At 42.5% G+C, this 26958-nt stretch overlaps 1 protein-coding gene across 1 annotated transcript in view; it reads left to right on the plus strand.

Moving 5' to 3' along the window:
* The first annotated feature begins 3146 nt into the window (after window positions 1–3146).
* DENND2B (DENN domain containing 2B) overlaps window positions 3147–26958 on the plus strand; it is a 160770-nt gene continuing 136958 nt past the window's right edge. The window contains exon 1 of the mRNA XM_037050129.1: window positions 3147–3228. The gene's annotated coding sequence lies outside the window, so the exon portion shown is untranslated. The remainder of the gene's footprint in view (window positions 3229–26958) is intronic.

Here is a 26958-nt window from a genome sequence, read left to right on the forward strand (position 1 = left end):
GCATCTGTATGGAATATAACCATGTAATCAGAGTATATTGTACTTCTTCACACAAAGAAACTAAAGCTATTGCTTCTAAAGATTAGGAGACTGTCCTTACACTGACAGAAGACAGTGCAGAGGAAATGGCTTGGGGGTGGGGGAGACATATGAGAGGATGAAAGGAACAGTATTCATACCATCCAAATTAGAGCCAGGATGTTTATGCTCAGATCTTGTCTTGGCTCTGTATTGAGGGGACTGAATAATGGGGACCTGGGAAAGTGTATCTCTGAGATCCCTAAATTTAGCACTAAATATATTAAATTCCACCTATAAGGGCTTCATATTTGCAGTAATCGTTACACGTCTCTGAATATATATTGTGATTAAAGTCCAAAGCCAGTTAATACTAATTACCCCTTCCTCTTTTTTGTTGCTAGTATCCTTCCTAAAACTGTTTGTTCATCTGGTCGCTTACAAGTCACATGCTCCCACTGGGTTTTAACCTTATAGGGAATGTTTTTATTTATTTTGCATGTACTGAGGCAGCATATATTTTGGTGCACCTATTTCATGCTGGGCACACAGGATGCAATTATTGGCAAGATAGACCTGGTCCCTGTTCTCATAGAGCAGGGGTGTCAAACTCATTTTCACCAGGGGCCACATCAACTTCGAGGTTTCCTTCAAAGGGCTGAAATAATTTTAGGACTGTTTAAATGTAACTACTCCTTAATGGTTAAGGAGTTGAAATTACATTCAGCCCTTTGAAGGCAGCCTCGAGGCTGATGTGGCCCCTGGTAAAAATGAGTTTGACACCCCTATCAGAGAACTTCCATCTCCCTTAGTACTTTATACATAGCTGTCTTTATTTGTCAAGTAATGTGGAAATTAGGTTAATGCAAATTGCTAAATTAGCACCATTTAAAATACTGTTAAAATATTTCAGATGTCAGTGTCTCCAGTAAATCTTTGACTAGTATTAAGATTAATACAGACACCAGTGGAATTTGGACTCAAGACTGTATTTAGCAAACTTAAGGGGTGTTAATTTTCTGATAAAGCAGACCTAATTAAGGTTTTTCGTAGGAATTAAAAAAGTTCCGTGCATAATTTGCAATGGAATTGGCAAACAAAAAGAACTGTTTGTATCTCATTATTGCCCTCATATTACAGCTGCCAGAGATGAAAACAGTTACTGTCCTTGGTCTGAACAGAAAATCTTGATGCGTTCTGTCATTTTAATAGTTTCAGAAATGGGAAACTTAAGAACCTCCCTGCAGAGTTTAGGGAGCTGCAGGTGGAATTGCCAGGAGCATTTTTAAATTCTGTGGCTCAGGTCCCCTAAAGAGCCTTGTACATGAGTTCTCTTGTTGCATGTGGAGGGTAGAACACTCCCGAAACTGATGTTGGAGAAAACCGGAGAAGGCTAAGTCTTTGCAAATACGACCTCGGTCTCCTGAAGGATGTAAGCCCTGCTAGAGTAGAAACTCACTGCTGGATTTGGAATATGAAGTAAAACTTGCTCAAATTGGCTGAGTTTCAAGTTGTCTCTTGTGTTTCCCAGTGTGCCTCAACAGCAGCTGGAATTGTGGGTTCTGCTAAGGTAGACCAGCCAAGTCACTTTACCAAGAATTGATTTGTTTGTCACACATGGACCACTGTGTCACCCTGTATGGAAGGTCGTCTGCTAGAAAGGCCAAACATCCATTGGCATCAATATCATTGAGATAGAGTTAGTACTAGTAATTCATGGTACTATCTTTTTTGGCAAAGGAATAATAGACTTTATCAGTTTGGTTCTTGCCACTCTTTCTGTTTGATCATAAACAAGTAAAATTATTTCCAGGATGTATCTTAAACTCCCCATTATTTTTGATGGTTGCCCTGCAGCTGAGTAAATACCTCATTAGGATATGTGACAGTTGAATTGGCATGGCTGTTAGACATGTCTTGGTCTTAGAGCCAGTTTATGTTCATTCATATACATTTCTTCCTTCAGAATGTAGCGAGGTTTGTGAAAGTCAATTTTGTGCATTTCAATATCAGGTTCTATTTATAGTGATTTATGGGAGGAGAAATTAGGTTACCTGGCTTCCTGATATTCCACTAAGTATGTATGGGTTTAAATTTTAAGTGATTTGTATTATTCTTTTCCAAGTGGATTCTTACACTTGGTTAAAAGTTTCAGAATTCCACTAATAAATCACAGCTTCTCACTACTATGAGGTATTCTTTTGCTTATTATTTAATGTCACCCCTTTGTAGTTTTTGGTTTTGCACGCTAATGGAGTATTTAAAACAAATTCTCTGAATGTCCTTGAAACTTTCCATCCAGACCAGACTCCTTGCTACCCCAGAGCTGTCAGAGTTCCCCTGCTGCTGCTGCTGCGGTACCAAATGGAGGTCCTTTCAGTGTCTTTTGGGGTTTTGCAGGGCTCCCCGAGGCTGAGGGCTGGGAGAACGGGAAGAGCTAGTCGGTTTGTTTGAAGGCAGGCAGGCTTCAGGCTTCCGGGCAGTTTTTCCCAGACGCTCCCAGCTCCGTTTTTTCTTGCATACCGGCAGAGCCGCTTTTTTCCTCCAGTGATTGAAACCATCTGGACTGCAGGGGGGTCACGTGTGTATGAGAAAATGACATAAAGTTTTAGACCCTCTTGTGCTTTGCTCCAGGCCCAGGCAATTCTTGGATGGCTGGTGCCGAGGTGAGGACCATTCAGTTTGAGGGCTAGCTATCCATCCTGCCCACCCCACCATCTCCCATCTTCCTCCTCCCTGTGCCCCCCATCCCCGGCCCCGCCCCTTGCGCGCTCTTTGCGCAGCTTTCTCGTTGCTTGGGAGCACACCCCTCTGCCAGGCGGGGCAGCCCACCCTCTCTGTCTTGGGTGGAGGCACACCTCCTCCACGCCCCTCCACTCAAGTTCGCGCTCCCGCCCGGGTCTCTTTCTCCAGCCTGCCGGTGCGGATGCCTGCCCGCCCTCCAGGCGCAGCTCCTCCTCCAGGCTTCACATCTCCTGGCGCCAGTCAAGCCCCCATCAGTGCGAGCCTCCAGCCTGGCTGGGGAGCGCTGAGGTCAGTGCTTCGCCACTGCCCGGCTTTCCCCACCCGCCTGCCTGCCCCCCTGGCTTTGCTCCTGGCTGGGTGGCGCACAGGAGGGGTGCCGGTTCCGGCTCTGCCCTGCCTGCCGCTGCAGCCCCAGCCGGTTTCCCGCTATTCACCACTCCTTTCCCCTGGCGGCGGTCCAGCTCCGTGAGTATTTGACTCGGGGGGACCTCTGTAGGCACCAAGGAGCAGGGCGGCTCGGGAGCTCCTCGGGCTGGAGGGGATTGCCCTCCCGGTCCGGCAGCTCTGCGTTCCCGCGGGCTGTGGTTGGGGGTGGGGAACATCGGACGAGGGTCTAGGGAAGTGCAGAGGTGGGGTGTGCGAAGAGATGGCTGCAGTCTGGGCGGCCCTGGAAGTGGGCTCTGCCAGCTGCCTCGTCCCCTGGACATGCCCAAGCGGTGGTGGCGGCTTGTCTGCAGGCTCCTAAAAGCAAACACACACGCACACACACGGAACTCAAACAAAGAAAAATTAACTTTGTACTCTAAACAAATTGAACTGTTTATTGGGAATGATTACCTTTCCTTTTTTTCTTTCCTTTCTTCTTAAGTGTACTATTAAAGATATATTTTTAAGTGACCCAAGACTAAAGGAACACACTTGAAGAGTTTATGCTACCTTATCCAAGAATTTAGTAATTTAGACTGAACATTTTCAAGTGTTTCTAAAGAGAAATTTTGCATTTCCTGGAACCTTTATATAAATGTGGTTTATATTACTTGAATATGAATAAAACAACTCCTTCACTAAATGAGACAATCTGCCTTGTTGCTGCCTTAGCCGGCTTTTGCTGATATCCCCCTCGCAGGTGTTGCTGCTGTTTGGACAGCAGGGTCTTGGGAAGGGTGAGGAGGTCAATATCCCATCTCCAGGGCTGTTCTGAGCTAAGATATCTTTTATACGCACACAATTCAGCTGGCTATCTTAGGATAGGCCACGAGGTTAAAACCCAAGTGACTGCATTGTTTTCCCCCCCTCCAAGTAATATTCTCAGGAGGTGAATCTCTTCATTGATGAGATTTTTGAGAAGTAGGGCTTTCTAAAGGATCAGAAATAGTTTAGGTTCCAGAAAGCTAATCAGAGGTAGAGACCCAGTTGAGCATAGTCTGTCTTCCATGCTGAATGAAGGACAGCACAAAGCAAGAGCTGAAGGAGAGCCTGTTGAATGCATGAAGTAAAGGCTTTCTTCATTGTGTTTAGGCAACTCTGTCTTCAAAGTGTCTTTTGTTGAACACTTAGATTGCGATTGGCTTGATAATTAGTGAAAAGTTTGCTCTTGGGTTTGTGGGCTCACTGGGGGAAGAAGACATATCAGAGAAGAGTAACAGTTTCAGATTATAGAAGCTCAGAGGAGAAAATTCTTAGGAGTCGGGGTGGCTTCACAGAAGAGAAGGGATTTCTTTTGGGCCTTGAAGCCAAGTGCGGTTCTGCAGCTAGTGGAGAGCTGCTAGGGAGAGTTTTCCAGAGAAGAGAGACTAGACCCCTTGGACTGGAGCGAGGGAGAAAGTAATACTCCCTGAGCACCTCCTCTGTGCCACATGCCACACTCCTTCATCCTCCAGTGTTGTGAAGTAGGCATTGTTATTCTTGTTTTAAAAAGGGGGAATTCTTGGTGTAAAGGAGATCAAAAAGGTATGCTAAGCTGCTCAAGATCACACAAGTAGTAAGTGGTAGAGCTGGAATTCCAGCTCCCCATTGTCTGGCTCGAGGGCTGGTGCTTCCTCAGCTGCCCTCCACAGCGGGCAGTGGGAGGTTCAGTTGAAGCAGACTGTGGTCAGCTTGAATTTTGGCTTAGGAGCTGGAATTTTATCCTACACATTATCTAGCTTTTAAAGATTTTGGAGAGAAGGAGTGATAGGCAAAGCAGTGTTTTTTAGCAGATTAATGTGATGTCTTTGTTCAGGAGTGTGACACACTCATCACAGGGAAGATATAGTCCTTAATCAGGAGGTTTAAGAAAAAGTGATATAGCCAAAATATCTAGATGTTTAAATTCCTGTCCCATTTATACTTCAGTAGCTTGGTTTGTTGGGTAAGAACTAGTCAAACTAACCATAGGGCTCCTGGCGATCAGAAAAGAGCTGCTATGACCAGGCAGACATTGACAGGGAATGTGCGTGTGGAGCCACACAACCGGTGGTTGGTCCTTGTGTTCCCCACATGTTTCGCAATGCTTCAGTGAGAGTCATGTTCTTTCACGACTGCCTGGGACCCATGGGATGTAGATCGATGTTGTCATTTGTTTAAGAGCCTTTACAGAGTGGCAAAGCTGAGCTTTAAACCGGGGTCTCTACCCTAAACATCTAAGTTGAGGTGCTCTTTTTTCCCCCAACATTCCCTTGTTTCTTAAAAATAATAAATTAAAAAAAGCCTTGGTACTGGCAAGATAAAAATAATTGAGATTACCTTTCTTAGTTATTAAGATAAAACGCACATTTATTTAATTTTTTTGTTATGGAGAAGCAATAGGGTGATGCCTTTGAAGAATTCCTGGGTGGGAATTTTGGTTGCAAAAGCCGGGATTTGGAGATGTGCAAAGCTCTTCCTGCCCTTCCACATTTCTTACCAATTAATTGTGTTCATATATATATATATATATATATACACACACAATTATATATATATATACATATATACACACACATACACACACACACACACACACACACACACAGCTAGAGAGCTTACAGGACCATTGAATACCTAAGTTTATAGCTGAGCCTTTTGATTCTCTGCAGATAATGAGCCTCAGGAAGGACAGCAGTGGGTGGAGCCATTCTAGTAGAATTGTCTCCCACTTTGTGTATAATCTAGATTTCTTGCTTTTCCTTGCACAAACTCTAGGCCTTTTCCTCTGAACGTGTGAGAGCTCTGAAGACTTGGTTCTTAGGCCAAGGAATGCCAGGTAGTAGAAAGTTGCACAAAAAAGGGACAGGCAAAAAATCAAGTTCACCAACCAGAGAAGTTTTGTTATAACTAATGTAAGAGTCAACAATGCTTTTTCATAAAGAAAAATGCAAAAGCAAAGTATGACCCCAGTTTTTCATATCCATTTTTACCTTTACGAGCCTCTAACTGAAGAGCTTGCCCTATTGAATGGTGCTTTGATATGTGAAACTCTCACCAGCACCTCTAAATGTGTCAGGATGACCCAGTTAGGGTTTTGGACCTCTGAGGAATGTGACCTCTCAGTGTAGGGGCCTTAAGAGTCCAAAGAAAGGGGTTAAAGTTCCAGCTTTGCTATTTCTTTGGAAGTTTCTGGAGTTTGATGTCAGAGGACCCTTTTAGCTCAATTTTTCTGGTTCTTCTAGATCAGGGCAGTCTCCTAGGACGGCATGAGGTTTGTCCCCTGATTAGTCCCCTGGTTCCCCCCAAATTGATACCACCTTTTGTATGCGGTATCACCTAAAAGCTATTTTGTTTTATCTGTAGCCTCTAGTTATAGATCAGAAAGGAAAGCCTTCTGGGGCTTCCTCCGGGGGATGACATAGTTCATAGTTGGCCCATTGGTGATCCTGTGAGAATGCTCTTGAGGTTAGTTTGGAGAGTTGGGGATCTCAAAGAGATACTTTTGCAATTCTCTCGATTATTTATTTACTTTCTAGAGAGGGGGAAGGGTGGGAGAAAGAGGGAGAGAAACATCAGTGTGTGAGGGAGACATTGACCAGGGACCTGGCCTGCAACCCAGGTTGCTCACTGGGAATTGAACCAATGACCTTTCGGTTTGCAGGCAAGCACTCAGTCCACTGAACCACACAAGCCAGGGCAACAGTTCTCTTATTTAAATGTCAGAGATGTTTGGTTGCATTTTTGGCTCCTTGCTAACTCACATAGTTGTAAATGTTTTTATATTTGGTAAGCATTTGTCATTTTAATAATTTATTAAGGAGTGCTTTTCATTTTCTAAGATAGCAAAAAGATAGCTTTGAAAAATAGGACTGGAATATGCTTTTGATAGTCAGATGTAATCTCCTAGTGTAGTAGAACAATTTGACTATTTTACCAAATATCCTTAAACCTCTCCCAAGATTTCACAGCTTGCCTGAGAAATGTTTTCTGAGCTTTCCAGACTGTTGATCGTAGATTGTCTCCTCATAGTTAGCCTAAGTTTTCTTTTAGTATTTCTTACTTTTACGCTTTTCTTCTCCCTCTTCAATGCACAGATGTTCGCAGAGTAAACAAACTGCTTTTTCTGGACCCCAGTGGTTGCATTGCAAATACAGATTGTCCCTTTCTGTGCCCTGCTTTCCTTCCCTGCCTCTGGCTGAACAAACAGACCTTTCTGTTTTCTTTTGTAAGTCTTACTTTTTAGACCTATGATGATACTTGTTCCTTAGTGTTTTAAGCAGAAAGTCAGTATTAGATATGCTGATAATTAGAGCTCTTAGATTGAAGGGTGCCATTTGGAAATAAAATGTGCACACTGTACCCCGCCCCCCCCCACGACGAGTAATTGTGGGACGAGTGTAAACTCAAGATGATTTTTTCTCGAAAAAAATTATCATTGAAAGAATTTTGCTTAGTTCTTTAAGGGTGTAAAAAGAACCCAGCCTTTGCTGAATTGCTCTTAAAGTAACAAACTAGCCCAATTAAGGTCTTTGTAGAAGTGTGGGAATCATTTGTTTAAACTGAACTTTAGGATCCCTAAGCAAATATGATAGAAGTAGTCTGCTTAATCCTTTGTTAACAGCACAAGAAATAAAACTTTTTAAAATTTATTTTTAAAGCTTTTATTTATTTATTTTTAGAGAGGGGAAGGAAGAGAGAAAGAGAGGGAGAGAAACATCAATTTGTGGTTGCCTCTCATGTGCCTCCTAGTGGGGACTTGGCCCACAACCCAGGCATGTGCCCTGACTGGGAATCAAACTAGCAACTCTTTGGTTTGCAGGCTGGCACTCAATCCACTGAGGCACACCAGCCAAGGAAGAAATAAAACCTTTTTAAATGGGCCTCGTGATAAAGGGCCATGGCAGTCAGGATACACGTATGCTGGTTGGACGTATCCTGGTTGTCGGTATTCTGGAAACTGCTTTAGGGGACAAGTATCACTATTAGTGGCTTTTTGTCTGTCTTTGAGGTAAAGTTGGGATCTTGGGTTTTAATTTAGCTAAGACAAATTTGCATCTAGATATTTGTGGGTATTTTTTCCCCTTCTCCCTATTCCTTCTCTGCCCGAGGCTGAGTGGGGTAGAAGATGCCATCAAGAAGGTGTCCTGGGATGTTCTGTCTGACTCTAGTCTCCGAGGAAGTGCTCTGTGTTACCATTATTTACACACTGTTCCTCCTTTCCTTTCTTTCATGTGCAGGATTTATTGAATATCTGCTGTGGAAAAAGCAGTGGGCTAGTTCTTTTAAGCATCTATTTGTTCTCTTACTACTTTTTTCAGTAAACATACTTAATATTAGGTGTTTGAAGAGTTAATGAGTGAGTAATGTTAAAAACTTAGATGGAAAATTATTTTTGGATATGGGTGTTGGATACCACCTGTTTCACCTGCCACTGTTGGGAAGTGGCTGTTTATACATCACTCTGACTTTTGCTGTAGGTGCTGAGGTGACCCCTGATAAGAAGGCTCAGCATTCAGAGATCTATTTTCTAATGAGTGAACAGGGCCCAGTCAGTTATTTTTCTTTTGAGTTGTGTTAGGTTACACTTATGTTGCCAGCACCTCCACTTAACATAATGCCCCCTGGATTAGAAATGCGCCCTGTGGTCAGTAGTAACGACTGCCTGGAGAAGTTTTTCCTCAAAGTCTGGTCGTGTTACGTGAGCCAGGGGTGGATGGGTTGTTGGTGCTCAGACCCAAAGGACTTCTACACAAGCCATGGTGACCCTAACGCTAGTACCACATCCAAGGGAAATGGCATTCTCCTGAAAATTGTGTACCAGTGTGGGCCTAGGGAGGGTAAGGCATTTTGCTTCTTGGTGGACACCAGAATCTGTGCACAGAGACTTACAGATGAAGAAAACCCAACTTCAAATGAATATTGCATGCTATGGGGTTTGGGAGAACATGGAAAAATGGGCTTTAAGGTCAAAGCATTTATTTGAATCCTCAATGTCCAATTAATCAGAGATGCCAGTTGTGAGGGTTCTGTTTGCTATTTTCTCCCACACCTGTATTTTGACATGTCACCGCCCTGAATTAGAATAGTGTTTGGGACCAGAGTGTTTGTGCAGAATGTGATAGCAGAGTCATGGAAGATGAACAGAGGCCACTTTATATATCTTATTTTAGATGGACCATTTAAAAAAAAACTGTAAGTAGATCAGTGGTCAGAATTAGTAAGAAAGAACTTTGCCGAACGGTATTGGTAAAATAACATCTAGCAGCCTTTGTCTATTCCAGGACTAGATTTGAGCAATAAAACCAATTTGGGAGCAGTGTCTTGTACCCAGTTCTGCCCACATTCAAGTCGCCTACATACTTCCCATGTATTTGTCCTGTTTCTGGTCCCTGGGGGCCTCGGGTAGATCTCAGGATTATGAGGCTCAGACTTGGTGGGAACCACATCAAGAGCTGGTCCTGGTAGGTCAGCATCATTTTCTGTGATTTATCACCACCAGGATTGGGGGTGTGGGAGATGGGTGGGTGGGCAGGGAAGAAAAAAATAGAAGGGCATATAGTTTTGTGGAAATTGAGTAAGGGAATGAAAAAGTTAGAACTCTTTTTTTTCCCCCTCACTGACTTTGACCTTTGTTCTGTTGGAAACTCTTATCTCTCAAGGTTATTTTATAAATACTTGCGGTGTCCAGCTGAAGGCACCGAGACTTCTGTACCCTGGTGGGAAGGGCCCTCCTAGATGGCCCTCTGGGTATGCATCTGCGTTATGCCCATTCTGTTTCCTTCGTTTCCTCCTAAATATTGATACTTTTAAAAAAGGGAATATTCTGGCTTCAGTATTTAGATTCTTTTAGGGCTTGGGGGACTGAGGGTAGGGGACTGAGCGTGTGACGTGTTGCCAGAGATGAGAGAGTTTTGCACTCAGGCGAAGTCTCCAGGAAAGAAGAGACAGAACTCGTACATGAAGCATAAGGATTGGGAAGTCAGAAGGAGACATGGCTTGTGGTGTAACTGCTTTTGGCCAGTGTGACTGTCTCAATGGGCCTGATGGTAGCATGATGGTGAGGCGCGGAGGGTATCTTATAATCCATGTTATTCCATAAAGAAGCAGAGGGCTGTTTTTTTTTTCCTAAGGGAAATCATGGTGCATTAGATTGGGTTTTAGAAAAAAATTACATGATGTCCACAGTGTGTGTTTGTGAACACCCAAATATGTGTTTAACTTTATGCCAAGCATGGTGGTTCACAAGTATGTGAACTCTCCCCAAATTTAGAACATGTAATTGTTGCCTAAAGAACTATATAAAGTATTATGTTATCAAATTTTCAGCTGTGAGTTACATAAAGGGGTTTGGGGCTTCAGACAAGGCTTAGCATATGCAGGCTTATTGTAAAATCTTGGGCTGAATGGAGACCTTTGGAGAATTGGGGTGTCTCAGGCTTCAGACCCCTTCTTTTCTCTGTACTGTTCTTGAGTGATGTCATGGTTTCAGTGCACTGGTAACATTCATAGAGTGTTTACTCAGGGCACACTCTGTTTGAAGGGCTTTAGTGCACTAGTTTAATTTTCCAGGCTAATTTATGATTTAGGTACTGTTATCCTCACTTAAATATGTGGAAATAGAAATGCAGAGAAATGAACTTTTTTGAGATCACATAGCTAGCTTATGAGCTGAAGAGTCAGGATGTGAACCTGGGCAGTTGGAGACTGGATGCCAGGTTCTTAAAGGTTCTGCATTGCCTTCTAACTTGTCCTGACTCACTTACTCCTACCCCTTCAGGGTCTCTTCTCCAGGTAGTAACCAAAGTTTTACATCTGTCCCCTGCTTTCACCCTCCTGTGGAATCCCACCCATCATATACTTAGAGTCCAAATTTACTGCCTAGTCTTCAGGTGCTCTAACCTTAACCCTCCCAATTGCTCTCCCCTTTGCTCCTGTCTCTTCTGTCTCAGAGCCTTTGCCCTGTGCCTGGGGTGCTCTTCTTGACACTTGCTAGTTTGTACCCTCATTTCATTTAGGTGTCAGCTCAAATGTACCTTCTCAGGGAGGCTTTCCCTAACCATTCTGGGTAAAACTGCTGCCCTTCATCAATCTTTAATCCTTGCTTCGTTTTTCTTGCTAAAATTATATACAGATTTGTGTGTTCTTCCTGTCTTTTTTTCAAATAAATAAACCCCATAAAGGTTAGGGAGTTGCTCCATCTGTTTACTGGTATCTCTACTTTTTAGAACAGTACATGGAAAGTTTTCATAAATATTTGTTAAATGAATAAATGATATTATTTGTATCTGATGTTCATGTTTCACATGACTTCAGTTGCACAAAAATAGTGGAAAAGAAATGGATATACAGGTGATATATATAGATGTAGGTCTTACGTGGCTTTATATTTATTACCAAGGATTTGCCATAAAATCTGGTTGAGAAAATGCTCAGAAAATCTTAGTTGAATCAATGCACTACCTGATTTGCTCTGGGTTCCAGACCTAGGATTTTGGGCTGAGTGCTTAGAGAAAATTTGTGGAGGACTTTGTAGATGTTATAGGAGAGATTGGATTTATTGGGCATATGAGTCATAGGGGAATTTTTTTTTAACCTGGAAGGACTATGAAGATGGTCTAGTTCAGTCTTTCTGTTTATAGATGGGGAAACTGAGCCTAGAGAGGCAAAGGACTTGTCCAAAGGCACACAACTAGTTTTTGTCAGAATCATGTCTAGAATTCAGGTTTTTTGATTCCTAAGTCATTTCTCTTTCCTCGATACAATGCTGCCTGTAGAACCGAGGAGGACACTTACAGGGCTGGGAAATGACTAGGAGTAGCATGAGCCAGGTCCCAGAGGCAGGAAAGTTGTGGTTGGCTTGTGTGCTGTAGGAACTGGCATGGGAACTGGCATGGGAACTAGGCTGTGCGAACTGAACCAGCAGAGGAGTGAAAGAGACCCATGGGAGGTACAGTAGGCTGCATAAGGGGAAGCCCAGATCCTGAAGGCTCTTGAATGTTATCTTAAAGACTTTAAATTTGGAATGATGGGTGCATGTGAAAATGCTTGAAATACTGTTCAATTTTTTTCTTCAGTGAAGGTGACAGATAATTAGTAATATAGAAAATGGATTAGAATTGAGGAAGAAACTGGAGCCTTGGAGGAGTTAGAAAGCCCTTGTAACAAATCCAGATATTAGTGTAGTTAGGGACCTAGTATCATTTGTTTGGCTTTTAGAAATTGGCAGTGGTTTTAAAGATGACATATAATTTTCTGGTAAGAGGTGTGTTTTCTAACAGATTTCTAAGAGGGTTTTGGAGTATGAAGCTGGAGAGCTGGTATTTTGCTTTAATTCTGCATATGGCTATAAATGACATTTTAGTATCTACATGTTAATTCCTGGATTTTTCTAACCTGATGCAGGTTAGGAAAGTAAGGATAGAGGGCAACACCATACTAATGTGAAAATAATGATGGAGGAGGTGGGGAGGGGTAGTAGAGCAGGTGAATAATGACTGGGCGCAACTTCTGAGAGAGCACCTGGACCTCTAGCTGTGTAGTGGCTGGGGAGTCAGGCACCCAGGCCCTGAGTCATTGCACACAGAGTCTTTTTTTTTTTTTTTTTTTTTTGATACAAGCCCTCTGGAAGTAAAACCTGCCTTCTGGGTCCACAAATGCTTTGGATGGATGGGTTGTGCTAAAGCCCAGGGCAGATGATGTGGTCCACAGAAGTTTTCAACCAGTGCATATGCTAGTAGATTGATAGAGCCCTTACAAGACCAGTTAATTGGTACGGGGCATGATCATTTAAAAGTTTTTTCCATCTTCAGAAATCTTTTTCCATCTCTAAGGAAAATCTTTGAAGGTCAGCATGACAGTGAGAACACAGACCTTTAAATAATCTCATAGTGGATCAGAAAGTTTGAGTTGCAGAAAAAATCCTGGAGCATTCACCAAATGCTCATAGAGCAGAACCTACTAAATCCCAGGTACTGTGCTGAGTGTTGGAACTTTAATCTTTGGACTGTATTGCAGCAAATGTTATGAACAGATTATTATTAACATTTGGTTCTTTTCTATGTTAAGGTTTATATTGGCCACAAAAGTTTTGTACCTCAGTCTGTAAATCCTCAGTTCAGACTTAGGTTTGCATTCACTTGTTGAATGTCCACTGTGTATCAGATCGTGTGCTGATGCTGAGGCAGTTTTGAAGGTGAGTAAGAATTGGTGACTGGAATCTAGGTGTGGCAGCTCTCCAGTTTAGCCAGGAGGAGAGTGAAGTCGGCAGTAATGTATTCTGCTTTACTTGTTTTACCCACCCTGCGCTTATCCTTGTCCTCTAACTCCAGCTTTATATTATATTTAATTTTTTTTTAAGATTTTATTTTTATATTTCTAGAGAGAGGGTAATGCAGGGAGAAAGAGTGAGAGAAACATCAACATGATATTGAGAGAAATGTCAATTGATAGGTTGCCTTTTGCATGTCCCCAGCTGAGGACCTGGCCTGCAACCCAGGCACGTGCCCTGACCCAAGAATCGAACTGGTGACTTTTCGGTTTGCAAGATGATACCCAACCCACTGAGCCCCACCAGTCAGAGCCCCATCTTTACATTTTAGAGAAATGAAAATTAGCTCCCTTGCATTAAGCTTGGGAAGTTCCACTAGAGCAGTATTTCCCTGATGAAACCTGTAAATTGGAAATTTTCCTGGGATAATCTCTCTTACCTATGTAATGCCACAGAGTTCTCCATGAGCTCTTTCCTCCGGCCTCTGAAGGTTGCTTTGCCTTCAGTATGGATACAGGGCATGCAGTAATCTGTATTCCTCTGCCCTCTCTGGGGGTGCCGGGAGGGCCACCGTGTCTTGTTTTCTCAGAATGAATGACACAAATGAGAGGAAGGCAACCAGGGTGAATGTTCCCATCATTTAGAAAGGAAGCGGCTTAGGACAAAGATGCAAAGAGGACAGAGACAGGGGAGGAGTGTTTTACTGAGCCTCTGGGATGCCAGCAGGAGTGAGGTGGTTTCCCTCTCCTTGGCTTGGCACCGGGAGCAGGCTCGTAGACCCGTGGAGGTGTGCTCCTTCCTTAGTGTCTTGAACTCCTGTAATAGAAAACTTCAGAAAATAAAATTGTCTTCCACTTAACTTTAAATTGGTTCTTTTAAAATTTTGATTTATGCACCGTATTACACTGTAAAAAATAAAAGAGCTTCCCTTTCCCAACACCCAGAGGTCAGCGATCAGGGTTTGTATCTTGGTGCTCCCTCTCCTAGCTCCTTGTCTAGTTGCATCTGTGTACATGGTTGTCGTCTCTGACTTACCAGTGCAAGACCATACTATGCCTAGTGTTTTCCATTCTCTCTTATTTAAAAATTATCTCCACTTTTCCAGTTCAGTACGTTTTTATTGTGACTAATACTCAGACTGTGTTTCAGATTTTTTGTTGGCCCTTGGGTGTCCTTATTGTTGGTGTTTTCCCTGCCAACATTGAACCTATAGCCGTGCACTATATCTGGTTGTTATGGCCCTTAAACTGCTTTTAATCTAACCCAGTCCTTTCTGTACGATACCATCTTGTTGAAGAATTACCTGTAATAGTATCGTTAATTGAGTGCTGACTTTGTGACCTGTGTACCGCTAAGGGGTTTATACGTATCATTTTGTTTAATCCTTGCGACAGCACTGAGAAGCATGCATTAGTATTCTTTATTTTTGTATACTCTCTTCCTGTGAGACCTCGGGTATCCCCAGAGCTTCAGCTATTTCCTTTATATATCACCTGTATTGTAAGAGCATGAACTCTTGAGCCAAATGGCCTGTATTCAAGTCCTTTTTCCACCAGGACATGTGATCCTGGACAAGTTGCCTAACCTCTCTTTTCAACAGTTTCCTCAACTGGAAGGGCAGTAATAATAGTGCCTATCTTGTCAGGTCTTCGTGAGGTTAAAGGAATTTTTTTTTTGCCAAATATTTTATTTATTTTTCTTAGAGGGGAAGGGAAGGAGAGAGAGAGAGAGAGAGAAATATCAATGTATGGTTGCCTCTCATTTGTCCCCTACCGGGAACCGGGAACTGGCCTGCAGCCCAGGCATGTGCCCTGACTGGGAATCGAACCGCGATCGTGTGGTTCACAGGCCCACGCTCAATCCACTGAGCTACACCAGCCAGGGCCAGGTTAAAGGAATTAATATATGTCAAGCACTTAGAAGATGACCTGGCACATTGTTAGTGTCTATAATTATTGCGGTTGAACAGCCGATGAGCCACAGGCACCTCGCACTTCCCATGTTCAATACTTACCTCTGCAAAGCTGTTCTCTCTTCTCTTGTATCCACCAGCTTCGGTAGAGGATATCAGAGTCATCTATGATTTCTCCTTCTCCCTCAGTAATCACACTCTTGAAGTCCTGTCAGCTTCGTCATTTTCCTGGAATGCAGCTTCAATGTGTCGGCATGTCCGCCCCTCTGCCTTCTTCAGCTGGTCTCCTAGGCTGCTCCCTAGAGTGGAGTGAGCTTTCTGAAATACAGTTTAATCGCCATGTTTCTTTCCTTTTATTTATTTATTTTTTGAATCCTCACTGGAGGACTTTTTTTCTTTAGTGTTGCTTTTAGAGAAAGAGGAAGGGAGAGAAACATTAATTGGCCCCCCCATGACACCCCCATGTGATCAAACCACAGCCTAGGTATGTGCCCTGACAGGGAATTGAAACCACAACCCTTTGGTCATGGGACAACGCCGCAACTAGCAGAGCCGCACTGGCCAGGGCCAAGCTTTTTTCCTTTTTGTGTGTGTGTGAGGAATAACACAGTTAAGTGCAAAAATACTAAGCATATATCTTAAAGGATTTCAACACTGGTATTCACCCGTGTAACTACCACTCAGATCAAGGCATACAACGTTTCCGGCACCCAGGAGGTTGCCCTACATCTCTTCCCAGGGAGTATTCGCAGCCCTGTCATTAACCACTTTTCTTGTACCTTTCGTTTTGCCTTTTCTTGATCTTCATATAAATGAACCACAAAAGCTCTTTAATGAATCTTCTTTCACAGGGTAAGCCCCAACTTATCTGACGTTCAAAAATCTTTGTTATCTGGCTTTTACTTCAAGTCCTTCACACTAGCCTGCCCTTCCTGCCTCAGTGATAACTCATGGTGGGTTGCTAACACAACAGTCATTTTTCCTTTTTTTTTGCATTTGATATTCTTGTGGTCTTCTGACTTCATTCCCTGGCAAGTTCATCCTTTGGGACTCAGCTCTAGGCTGAGGCGGTCCCTCTGTGCACTCTGGAGGCATGCTTATTACCAAAATTACTTATTTAAGTGTTTTTCTCCTCTTCTCATCATGTTTAAGAGACTGTGGACAGGACATTTCCCTCCTTAGTTGAACTTTTACACAAGCAAGTCATGTGCTTTAGAGAAAAATTAGGAAACAGAAACAAAACAAAAAATCAGCCACAATCCCACTATACAGAGACAACCAAGTTTTACATATATACTACAATATATACCAACACTGTAAAACAAACATATACATCCACAGAAACACTGAATATTTATCTACTTTATGTTTAGTCTTTTCCTCTTTTGCTGTTGTAAAAACACTGTGATGAACTTCCTTATGTCTGATTTTAGTGCAGTTCCCTGATTGTCTTTGGAGGATACATTTGTAGAAGTAAAATGCACTGATGAAAGATACGGCCGTTTCAAGGGCTTTTGATGTGCTTAGCCAGACTGCCCTCCAGAAGTCTGTAACCCGTGCGCAGGTCCACTAGAGTAGTGAAAGTGCCTGATTTTAGCCATCCTGCCAAAAAAAACAGTGAATATATTTACAAATCTGATGAGGTATTGCATTTTAATTTTAGCTTGCATTTCTTTGATTGCTACAGAGATTTAGTGTTTTCTCATATGTTTAATGCCACTTTATATTTATTTTGTGATTTATGTGTTCATGTATTTCCATATTTTTACTGATTTTTATCAATTTTTTAATATTAAGGATATTAACTCATGGTATATGTACTACATATATTTCCCTCAGTTCATCATTTATCTTTATACTTTATTGTTTTCCACATATAAATTCTTGTAATAATTTAATGTAGTGAAATTTATTAGGCTTAAACAGTTTTTTAGCCCTCGGTGTCATTCTTAGACCAATCTACCCTCAGCAAGATTAAGATAAGTACCCATATGTAATCTTCTGCCTCTTTTATGATGTCATTGTCTTAACTTAAATCATTACTAAATCTGGAGTTTATTGTTATGAAATAATAATAATGTTAATCGCTAACATTTGGAGTCTATGCTATATACTTTACATGTACTGACTCTAATACTTCCAGCACACCTGGGACTTGGGCACTGTTGTTACTTTCCTTGTTAGTTTCACTGTGAATTGACTTGTGTTCATCTCTTCACTGATTTAGTATGAACCTTATGTTTTTACTATTTCGTTTGCAACCTGTACTTGCATAGTCATTATGATGGTTTGTTTCATGTTCCTGAGACTCAATATCTGCCCTTTTGTAAATTTTATTTACTTATTTATTGAGTATTTACTGTGAGGAAAGCATGCCATTATTGGGATTAGCTTTGTTCTTCTTTTCGACCATAATTTTTTTGACTGCTTATATCTTTTTTCTATTTATTCCTTCTTCTGCATTTACTTCTTGATCCTTCTTTCATACGACGTGATTTATACCTGAAAGACATGCCATTAGGGCTTGTCTCGAGTGGCTGATTGGTATTACAGCCTCCATGGAGGGCAGCAGCTGAGCGGTTGGTTGGGCAGTTTCACTGAGTGCTTAGGAGTGAAAGCTCTCTTCTAACCAGCTCTCTAGCTTAGGGCTGCTGGAAGAAGTCTCTTAGCAGCCCTAGGCTAGAGACTGTGAAGGATGCAAGAAGAGTTCACATGTGTCTAGGGAGTTTTCAGTTCATAAAAGAGGAGGATATTTGGGATAAATCACAGGAAACAATGTATCCATTGGAACTATAAACAAGTAGTTTTCCTGCGTGATGAAAGCACTGAGGGGCAATTCCATGGGATAGGAAAATCACAGACCTGTAAAACTAATCAGCCCTGACCAGTGTGGCTCAGTTGGTTGGGCATTGTACTGCGAAGGGAAAGGTCATCGGTTTGATTCCTGGTCAGGGCACGTGCCTGGGCTGTGGGTTTGGTTCCAGGTTGGGTCGTGTATGAGAGGCAATTGATTGCTGTTCCTCTCTCACATTGATGTTTCTTTCTGTCTTTCTCCTTCCCTTCCCTCCTCTCTAATAAATAAAATCTTTAAAAACAAAAAAATTAGTAAGCCACAGACCTGCCCTCAAAGAGGCGTAAAACATCTACAGTAAAGAGCTAAAGGTTAATACCAAAAGGTGAGTGGAGTCATGAGGCAGGTTAGAAGTCATCAAGAGTCTGATATGACAGGACTTTAGTTGTACAAGGACTTACTAAGAGCAGAAGTGTTTGAGGAGGTTGCATAGGGAGAACAAGGGGCATAATCTTGGCCCTTGGAGGGTTGGCAGGATTTGACCTGGTAAAGAGGAAGGGAGACTTTAACTGTGAAGAATATCCTGAGGCACAAAGGTAGGAAGCTGTTTTATAAAACTAGGTTTATTTGCTCCTCTCTGTAGGCTCTGTCCCCCTCCCCAAGTTGCAGAGCCTTGGCTCACTGCTCCTTTTTCCTTCTGCACACAGCGATGAGTGGGGGCCTTCTCACGGAGCAGCGCCCTGCCCAGGGGGCCAGCTCTGCAGTTTGGGTGCTGCTTTGTTTCTGACTGCGCTGCCCTCCACTTGCCTTTTTCCAAGGACAGAGCCCTGTCCTTTGGGGCCAGCGACTTGTGGAGAAATCTTTCCAATATCACCATCCTCTCAAGTACTGGATTCCTTCATACTATGTGGGTCCTTGTTACCTGCCATCTCAGCTTGGAAACTTCCCACCTGCTCCAGACCTAGGCTTGCAGGTGGCAGTTCCATAATGTTCATGGCAAGCCTGGTAACCCTTTGGTTCTCTAGCACTTCCTAGTCTGTGTGGCTCCATGGGCTATGGGCGTCCATACCGGAGTCTAGAAACTCTCATTAGAATGGACAATGATGTCATGGGGACTGTAGAGAAGGGGTCGTAGGAGCCAAGGCTGATTTTGGAGGACTTGATTCATTCCTCAGGGAGGACCATGTAGTATAGTACAGGCCTTTATTGAAGAACATTTTGATCATTTTTCAGTCTCTTCTGTTAGAATGTAACAGTGATTATCCAAGAGTAAACACAACTTAATGTTAATTTTTAATTTTGGTAATGCTACCATTTGGGTGAGGGAGGCAGATAAGCCAGTGGTCTTCAAACTGGGAAGATTTTCCACATGTTATCTTTCTAAAAGTCAATCCGTCTGTGAATACAGTTGGACTCGAGGTATTCCTTTTCTCAATCACTCTCTCCCACTTTATAAAAAGAAGGCATAGCCATAACTCACCCCAGTCTTGGTATTTGTATACCTAGTATGTGAAAACTTCAAGGTTAGCAAACAAAGAAACAAAAATATTTTTAAGAACATGAGTGATTCTGAGAAACATACTTTTTCAAGTCAGATGGTTTTCATTTTTGCTTTCAACAAAATTGAAAAAGTTGTCAGCTGGTACATAATTAAAAACAATTTTTGATGATAAATTACTGTGTAATTTTAGTATATAACTCAGAACAAGTGCAAAGACTGACTGATATTATTATAATAAAATTCTTTCATTTCTATCTAGTTCTTTATGTAAAAAAAATTTCTTGGTGTTTGCAACTACAAAAATGGAAAGTTAATGTATTTATAATAAAATTTACTTATATTTAGTAACATAAATTTGTAATATAATTATGTTTTGATCAATTGAATATTAATAATAAAGATAATGAAAGCAATGCAAAGGAAATTTTTTTAACACTTAGAACTTACAATCATAGGAAAATTTAAAAAAATGTGTATATACATTTTTAATAGTTACATTGTGGAGAAGTACCATGTATTGATCAGTGAAAGATTTTCAAGCATAAGTATTTGGATAAAATTCTGAGGAAGAAGTAAAAAGGAAATTAGAGTTGAGGATGAAAAGGATGCTGTAAAGTTTCATGTTTTCAAAAATGGATGATATATTTTAAATCACTGTGGTATTTAGAGTTCATTGGATTTATTTGGATTCATTTAAGAGAATATAATAACATAGCAGTTTTATTTTAAAATATCAGTATTTATAAAATGCCAATATTTATAACATGCCAGAAAGTGTGTCTCTACTATTATTTATGATATAAAAATTTAAATGTTAACTTAAATATATGTGCAGGAGTTTTGTTTTATAAAATTTGTTTAGGGCATATGTGATAAACAGACATTTACAATAGAATATGATACAGGTTCTTGACCAGAAGGAAGGGGGCAGTAATAAGGAACAGATGCACAGGGAGCCCCAGAATCAGGAAAAGCAACCAGAGGAGACACTGCTGGAGCTGACTCTTGAGGGAGTGTTGGAGTTGGATAAGCAAAATAGAGGTGGAAGGGCATTCCAAGAAGAGGGAACAGTATATGCCAGGGGCCTAGAGATTTAAAAGAACTTGAAGACTTTGGGGGAGATGGCAGAGTGGCATGAGCAAGGGTGGTGGTTTTCAGCCAGCCTGACAGTGTGCTTTGACGGCCCAGAAAGAACAGGTGATAGGCAGTGGTAGATGTCTGCGGAGGGTTCTCTTGCGAAGGGCCAGACCTGAGATGGTGAGAAGGAGAGCGATCTATTAGCAGTGCTTCCTTCCCAGTGATGTTTTCCAAATTAACAGCAGTCTTTTGGACATTCTTACAAGTGCAGAGATTCTATTTACATTCTGCTGGGGGAGGAGAATGAGGCCCAGCAAGGGCCTATTCCTCTTTCCGGTTTTGTACCTGAGCAGCAGCGGGCAGACTGCGGTTAGTGCTGGAGTGCAGGGGTCCTTTCACACCGGCCACGGGCTCAGTTGAGGCCACAGCTCGTTGTTAAACAGGGTGGCGACAGCTTTGAAACAAGAATTTTAGATCTTTGGGCCAGTACATGATTTTCTTTTCACTTCTGATTTGTGAATTTGTTTACATGAAAAGCTTTACAAAATTCTGCAAATTAAATCAACTTAGTGTATATATTTACTGGCCCTGGCTGGCTAGCTCAGTCAGTTAGATTGTCATCCATATATATGCCAAGGTTGTGGGTTTGATCCCTGGTCAGGGCACATACAAGAATCAACCAGTGAGTGCATGAAAAAATGGAATAACAAAACTATGTTTCTCTTTCTTTCTCTCTAAAAATCAATCAATAAAAATTAAAACAGCGCTGGCTGGTGTAGCTCAGTGGATTGAGTGAGGGCCTGTGAAGCAAAGGGTTATGGTTCGATTCCCAGTCAGGGCACATGCCTGGGTTTCAGGCCAGTTCCCCCATGGGGGACATGTGAGAGGCAACCACACATTGATGTTTCTCTCCTTCTCTTTCTCCTTCCCTTCCCGTCTCTCTAAAAATAAATAAATAAATAAATAAATAAAATAAATTAACAAAACCATATACTTTTACTAAATCACCCTACTATAAAGAATTTAATTCTACAAAACTTCTATGGTCCCAGAAAAAGTAGCATGTGAGGGCACTCTTTGGTCCATCTGGTACTGGGAATTCTTTTGCTTTCATGGCAGACAGCCTTCTGTGAATAGGGATCAGAAAAGGAGGGCCGTAAAATAAGACCATGTAGTCCTGAAAAACTGATTGCTTTTTCTGCCTATTTGGAACATTTGTTCAGTAAAGTGAGACAGAGCCATGGTTCAGTGTTTGCATAGAGCAGGTTGAATGAACTCTGGAAGGAACCCGTCAAGGGGTTGGTGTGATACCACGCAGAAACACGAGTTGGTGAGATGAGAAGTTTTTCCAGACTTTAATATTTTCCAGGATGACACTGACAGCGTTGCCCTTAGCGAACCCTGAGCCACCGAATACTTAATTCTTGCAGGCTCGTGCGAGGGGGAAATGGGATATTTGTACCATTAAACAGATATCCCGGGCCTTCTCTGGGAGAGTTGGAAAGGCACTGAGGACAGCCCTGGGAATGTGACAAGTGAGGCAAGGTACGGAGAGCTTCATGACTGATTTCTTGTGGGAAAATGTGACATTTGGCTTCAGAATTTCCAACTCCAGTTTCAAAAAAGTTTTAGAAAAGCCTTGCTTTGCTCTTGGGGGACCACAGTCGAGAATGTTGTTGAGGGACTGCTGAGTCAGTACAGGAGACCTACTATGTGCCATGTGCTGCTTTCATAAATCTCACTAATTGTCTCAAAGAGGAGGAAACCATGTCTCAGAAAAACCAAGTGATTTGTCCAAGATCCAGAATTTGAACCTGGTTCATTGGACCCCTGAGCCCTTCCCACTGCATTGTGATGCCTCTTAGGGCTGAAATCATGGAAAATGAGTGATAGTCTGGTTTGGATTAGGGAACTCATGGTATTCAGCTAACTTCTGAAAAATTCCGAGTGCACTTTATTGGGAAGCATTCAGGGAGAGGGGTAATGCTGGCGAGGAGGGGGGACCCGAGCGGGAAGGTACTAGAATTCTTCAGATGGTGTCTGTTCCGTGGAAAGGGAGTTTGTGCTGTGGCATCTAGTTTTTGGTGCTGCTGTTTGGCAGGAAGTGGCTCCTGAATTCATTTACTGCCAGTTTTCCCTATGAAGGAAAATGAGAGAAGCCTAGTACACTATAGAGGGGTATGGAATTTCACAAAACATGGTTTTTGTTTGTTTGTTTGTTTGTTTTTTGAGACCACATAGGGTTGCCAGATTTTTAACATTTTTTTCCCAAGAGAAGGGACTAAAAAGAAACAAAAATACACATATAAAAAAGGAAATTTGAAAAGCAGAATGTCATAAATTAAAAACAAATAAATAAGCAGGAAAACAGGACTTTCCTTTCCAAGAAAACACGTTATGCTCATCTATGACAAAATTAGGTTAGATTTAAAATATTTCTTAAGTCAAGAAAAGTTACAACATAAAATTAGTGGTATGTTTTCCAATTTGGGAATTTTTAATTGATAATGCAACAGTAGGAGAAGCTCGACTGCCCAGGTTGCTTCATACTTTATTTTTTAAATCCCAGTTACTGTTGTCAGCCCATTTCAGCAGGTGTGGTATGAAAACAGCTCAGTATGGGGTATTTTGGGGAATGGAGAGGAGAGGAGTAAGAACAGTTCTTAGGCTTTTATTTCTTAGGCCAAGAAGAAAGCAGAAGTAGCAGCGCTGGTGTCTGACCGGTGACGGTGACGGCTCCAAGCCCCACGGATCTGTCTGTGGCTGAGTCATATGTGGGTGGGGGCAAGGACTGCATGGGACCCTTACTGCCAGGTATGGAACAGGTAGAAATGTATTTGAGAGGGATGCTGTAGATGCTTGAAAAAGTTTTATCGTGGCCTAGACCAGTATTTAAGAGAACCACTTCTCCAGAGGAATTATTCTGTCTGGTTCTCTGAGATCATCTAAAGGCAGAAGCACGGACAAAGGCCCATTGTTTTCTCCAGGGCAGCTGTTTATTGCATTGGTGCTGAGGAAGGGTGTGGGAGGCCCTCGGGACTGTGGCCTGGGTGCTCAGATTTGGGATGGTCCTGCTGCCTGGTTGTTTTCTCCTGAGTCTTATTGCTGGGGACTTTGGGCAAACTGCATTTTTCTCCAAGCAACAAAGTCTTAGTTTTGCCTTTCACTTGGTCTCAGTAGTGCCCTGGAGTTTTGGTGAATGTTCTGAGGGCCTGGGAACAGAAAAACAATAAAAAGTCCAATAAAAAGCCTAAAAGCAACTTGGGAATTTCCCAGCTCCCCTAGCATGCCTCTCTGGTGCAAGGGAACACCTACCTTCTGCATGCCCAGGGCCATGCTGGGGGAAGTGTGTGTTTTGGCCTCTCTGGAGAAAGGGCACATGAGCTTCCACGGCCTGTTTACATTAGTTTGGTCCTTTCTGCCTTTGATTACAAATGAGGCCTTGGGTGGGGGATTTCCCTGCTTCCATGGAGGTCACTTCTTCCTTTTGTCTGCTTTCTCAACTGCTTTACCTGGGGGAAGCGCTACCTTTTTCTTTCCTTTCTTATTTTTTCTCTTCTTTTAAACACTTTCCTTGGCTTAACTTCTTGGCTCACAGATTTTGCCCAGTGAGTGAATTAGTTCACATTCAGGAATCGATTCATCTGTCTCCTAAAATTTCCTTTTGCTGAATTATGTGACCAGTAGACCTTTTCTCATTTGCTATCACTGCCTTAGTAGTTGTCAGTAGTTTCCCTAAGAAAAGGAAAAGTCTTCCCAGCCCAGAGAGAGTTCGTACTAGTGCTTGGGAAGCCAGTGTGTTCACAAAGGGTTCCCTAGTTCTTTGGAATGTGTGTTTTGGCTGTTCAAGTAGAATGTAAAACCTTTAGGGTTAAGAGCTCCAGGCTATTTTCCCCTTCTCCCCAGTCTCTAGTAAGTGTGGCACAGAAGAGGAGAGAGGGACTCTGTGGGGAGGGTGACCACCACCACCTGTGGCTGAATTTGAAGGTGAGGTTGTGTCTCCTGTGTTCACAGTGTCAGCCTGCCCACCTGGAGCACAGGTGCAGCCTGGACCGCCCTGAGGTTGACTTCACTGTGTGCTGTCTGAGGGTCTGGCTCACTGTACGTGCCATAGAAGACCCTTCTGCCCTAAGGCCTGCCTCAGACCTCTTTGTTCTTCTTGTTCATTGGAACAGTCCTGGTATCAGAACCTTTGATCCAGTCAAGTGACCCTGTCTGTCCTTTGAAGCCTTTTCTTTTTGAAGGTCATGGAAAGCTCAGGTGACTTTTGCTTGTTGGTAATAACTTTTCCACTTTCTTCATAGCTCTCATACTCTTTGGGAGGTTTCTCTCTGGGGTAATTCAGATAGGATTTTTTGGTTTAAACCAATGGGCCTAGTTCTGCTTAGTGACTTCTGTTCCCCCAGCCTTCCTCCAGCTGATCAATATTGGTGCTTTTCCTCCTTTTGGAAGACCCTTGTTGGGGTACCCTGAGCTCCCATCTGGCTCTGCGAGTGATGGTTTGTGGTCCTCTGCCTCTAGCCCTCTGCCCTCTGCCCTTGATCTCCCAGATGTTCTCATTTCTCACGATTCCACTCTACATTATTTGATATTTTAATATATTTTTTTCTGGCTTCTATTTGGTCAGCTCTCATGTGACAGTCTATCTGCATTCACATTTAGATCTGGAATCCTCTTTTTAAATCTCAACAATTAAAAGAAAATCGGATTCCTTTGCTCCTAGCTGTACTCAGTTTAAGATTCTATTCTCCCCCCATTGTCCCCCTTTTCCCTTTTGTCACTCATCTCCTGGCCTTCACAGTGGTCCTCTCTTCAGCGTCCCCATGTGCTATGCCTACCTCACTCCCACAGACTTCCCCTCTGGCACAGATCACAGACGAAATATTTATTTGGTCTCTGCCAAACATTCGAGCTGTGTTGTTTTGCTTAAGAAGACGTGCAGATAAACTGTTTCGAGTCCTGCTCTCAGTGCTCTAGGGCAGATGTTTCTCCTGGAACCGAGGCGTTGTGGTCAGTTGGACAGAGTGCTGGACTAGAGTTTGGAGAGCTGGATTCTAGTCCTCGCTGCACCATTAACCTGTGGTGTGATCTTGAGCAAGGCACATTTCTGTCTCAGTTTCCTTTTGTCAAAAGGGACCTTATGGTAAAGAAGATAGGAATCTATGAATAGGAGATGGGAACCCAGAGAGTAAATCTGGAGATTGAGGACAGAGTATATGGGCTGGAGGCAGAGAACCATGACCATGAGTATCATTAATGGAACCAGAAGGATACCGAGATCCAACTACAGATAAAATTTATGTATACATATAGGCCCTTTGAAAAATATACAACATGCTGACAAAATGGTAGGAATTCTCTGGCAAGGATGACTTTGGGAGATAACTGCCTTGTCCACCCTCAGGCTTGCTCTGAGTCCACACCTGTTTGCTGTCAGCTTGGGATGTGGGAGGCTTGGTTTTCTGTAGGTTCAGTTCCAGAGTTCTGCCTCCCACCTTCCAGCTCCTTCATAAACCCAGGAATATTTGAAACTCAGCCAAGATCTTCACCTGGCTTGGATTTTGCATCATGTGGAAACAGTCCTTGGGAAGCTGTAGTTTCCAGAAACCTTAAATGTTTGCTAACATGTCTGGCTTCTGCATTTGTTGATCACTCCTTCTGTGCATGGCTGTGTTGCAATTCTTGTGCCCTGAAGGGAGTATGATTTGGCTCCAGCAAAGAAGGGGGGAATTCTGGGGGATTCTATCACCAGGAACTAGGACATAAAGTAGACAAAAGGACTGAGAGATGCCCTTTTGGTGTTCATGACAGACAGTTCTTTGAAGAGGACACTGAAGGTGGTTTAACATCTGCCTGCATACCTCATAGCCCCCACGTACAGGGGTGGGCAAAAGTAGGTTTACACTTGTTTGTATGGAAAAAGACATGCAGATTATGATGATTATAACAGGTTTGTTATTCAAAAGAATGTCACAGTGGCACAATGCGACTCACAACTGTAAACCTACTCCCCCCACCCATATACATACTCTCATAGGCAGGGCTATATTTCTTCCCAATCTGTCCCCTGTAAAGTGATTCTGGGATTTAGTAAAATATTGCCTGGTTTATACTTTTTCTTTCCAGTTAAAGATTTGCATTGGTTTCCAACAGTGCAGAATGAGCTGGACAAAGACAGTCCCCACAGCCTTTTGCTGCTCTGCAGTCTTCTGTCAGATGTAATTGGCAACTTTTCTGAGAGTGCAGAGGGATACCTGTTT

This window comes from Sturnira hondurensis, unplaced genomic scaffold (assembly GCF_014824575.4).
Source record: "Sturnira hondurensis isolate 20B ecotype Veracruz unplaced genomic scaffold, ASM1482457v3 Scaffold0006505, whole genome shotgun sequence".
Classification (NCBI taxonomy): domain Eukaryota; kingdom Metazoa; phylum Chordata; class Mammalia; order Chiroptera; family Phyllostomidae; genus Sturnira; species Sturnira hondurensis.